This window comes from Abramis brama, assembly GCF_963993115.1.
Source record: "Abramis brama genome assembly, chromosome: 12".
Taxonomy (NCBI): Eukaryota; Metazoa; Chordata; class Actinopteri; order Cypriniformes; family Leuciscidae; genus Abramis; species Abramis brama.
The window spans coordinates 1,751,337-1,754,214 of NC_139974.1; the positions used below are offsets into that span (position 1 = coordinate 1,751,337).

General features: G+C 42.3%; 1 long non-coding RNA gene across 1 annotated transcript; it reads right to left on the bottom strand.

Moving 5' to 3' along the window:
• Window positions 1-1,743: 1,743 nt before the first annotated feature.
• LOC311094027 lies at window positions 1,744-2,648 on the bottom strand. Its single transcript, XR_014608528.1, has 3 exons — window positions 2,545-2,648; window positions 2,396-2,458; window positions 1,744-2,212 (listed from the first exon to the last, which is right to left on the bottom strand). It is a non-coding gene; the product is annotated as an uncharacterized lncRNA (long non-coding RNA).
• Window positions 2,649-2,878: the final 230 nt, after the last annotated feature.

The window sequence follows — 2,878 nt, forward strand, 5'->3', positions numbered from 1 at the left end:
TCAACCAACCGGATGTGGGAAGCATATCCTTATCTTCACCTGCCAAGTGCTCTTTAAAGAAGTGCTCAGAAATTGTACTGACTTGGCTCCCCGTGTCAAGTAGACATGACACATTCACATTTCCAATTTTCAGGTCAACTACTGGACACCTTCCCACAGCATGTCGGAGTAATCGATCACGATTTGAGTTAAGGTAAGTTGAGCCAATAGCTTGCCCTCGCATCGCCTGGCTCATAGCGACCGAGGGTGTGCATTTCCCTGCTGTAAGGAGGATGACTCCTCGTCCTTGACAGCTGGTTTGTTTTTTCTCACACAATTTCTCGCTATGTGCCCGACACCATTACATTTAAAGCAAATAGGTTGGCCGTCATCAGAAAATCTAGGCTGCATTGTAGATTTAGGACGATTTAAGGATTCTGGTTTAGGGCAGTGTAGAGTCAGCCTCTGAACGGCTTGAGTTAACTCCCCTATGGCTTTGCCCTGCTCTGCTACTACTTTCAGAACATCATCAAGAGTAACAGGGCTTGCTACAGGCATCACCATCGCCGCACACTGAGCTTCTGTAGTCTCAGAGCTTACACTACAATTACTGGCTACCTTACTAGCACGTAATTTGGTATCTTCAAGAGACCACATTAATGCTTCATCCCTGACTTCAATCAAAGTGCACTGTGGCTTGTCCCTTACCAACTTACGAAGTTCCCTTCGGAGTGCTACATCCCTGACTCCCTCAATGAACTGGTCTCGTAGAGCAACATTAGCATTGGCAATGGCATTAGGAGACTGCTTTAAAACAGTATTCAATATCTGTGAAAGGGCATGAGAGTATGTACGGAGGTCTTCACCCTCCAGCTGTTTGCGAGTATAGAATGTCTGTAATAGCTGGGCCGGACTACGTTTTTCTCTAAAGGCCGCTCTCAAATACAAGAAGATGTCCTCTGTTCGTGGAGGCTGCCCTCCTTGCCTTAACCTAACCTCTTCTACAGCAGCACCTTTAAGCAGGGAAAGAACAAAATCAGCTTGATCTTCAGGTGTCTGGTTTCTTACAAGCAGTACTCTTTCTACCTCTTCAATAAACTCATCCACATTTCTGCCATCTTTGCCAAGTTCGCCACTAAAAGGCTGAACGTGACGTTCTCTGGGCACATACACATAGGACCTAGTTGGTTCTCTACTCAAGTTGGCAATAGCTGCCATAGCTTCAGCATGCTTCCTACTGAGCTCTTGTATCTGTTCTTGCACACTACCCGCTCCCCCTGCACTAGCCACACCATGTACTCCCGCAGCTTCTTCCTCTGGCTGTAACATGTTGATGAAATTTTAAAAGTCTTTTCACCGTCCTTTCACCAGCACAAAGTCCTTGTTAAATGCTCTTTGTTTCTCAGTTCAAAGGATATGCTGTCTGTAATAGCACTTTCTTCCTCTTCCGCAGAAGACCCGTCACTGGCTCCCGATCCGCAGCCACACTTATAGTTCAGCAGCAGACAGCGATGTCTCCTCTTCCTCCAGCTACCCGTCCCTTGGCCTCAAAACCCTCGGCCGACGTCTCCAGCCGCTGGACGAACACTGCACAGTTGACCACTCCGACTGCGAGTCCTGCAACTCAAGTACCAGCCACTACCGTATTCAAAAAAAAAAACAAAAAAAAAACGCTCGACTCTATACTGCTCCCGACCGTCAGATGACCCCACTCCTGGTACCAAAAATGTAACCGGGTGATCAGGAAAAAGAAACACACACGGCAACAGATTAATTTGTTTGTATAGGGGTTTTATCTGACTGCTGTTTATTTTCTTAAAAGAAGTTACAGCGGTCGGTGGAAACACAGCTGAGCAAAAATAAATAAATAAAAGTCAATAAAGTAGGAAGTCAGAAAAATTACTAAATTTGAATTATTACTCAAAGAGTTACACAGTGTAATGACACTGTAGACTTACAGAAATAATAATGATAATAATAGTAATGTGATGTTTCACCGGTTCCAAAGTAACAAAAAAAACAAAACATGAACACTGGTTGAACATCAGTACGAGACAAACACGCCCAAATAATTTACTTTGGAGTGAACACGACCAAAAATATCTCCTACTTGATCAGGCTGTATCAAAGTCCAAAATAACACTTGAATAAATCTTTTTTTTACTTCACCAAAATCCTGAATCCTTATACAAAAATGAAATGAGGTAATGACACAGTAAAGAATACGGTAGTGCTATGGTACAAAGAAGAGATAAAAGAAACACATTAATAAAGTCATCTCATCTTTGCTCTCACATTAACCATCTTTCTCACATGAACACATATTGTTAAACATTAAAACAAGAGTTTTAGCAGCACTGATAGCATTTGTACCATTCCAGTTACTAACACAAGAATAGAAAAATACTGAACTTACACTGGAAATTTCCACTATCACCTGACACGAGGTTCACGTGGATCACACACGATCCGATCTCATCTGCAGAGAATTGCACATCAAAAGTTTACACAAACAGGTCTCTGGTTCCCTCGGATATCAAAGAAAGGTTTTACATTAATATTTACCCAGAAAGACCGCATCACTTCATCATAAATCTTTCCGATGCCAACACAACGACATTGCACTCGGCTGCTACATCAGATTATCACGAAATGGCTCCCGTTCACGCACATGCAAACAGGAAATCTCGCGAGCAGAGATCGGTGATCTCTTAAAGGGGCCATACCCTGTTTTAACATGCATTAAAAACATGCTGTATTTATACCTCTGGCCACATATGTGAACAAAACTGAATCTGCTTTGAATCCACACCACTTTAATCATCATGATAACTTAAAGAAACGTGCTAGAAAATATACATATAATTAACATGGAATAAATTTTTTTTGTAAATGTACA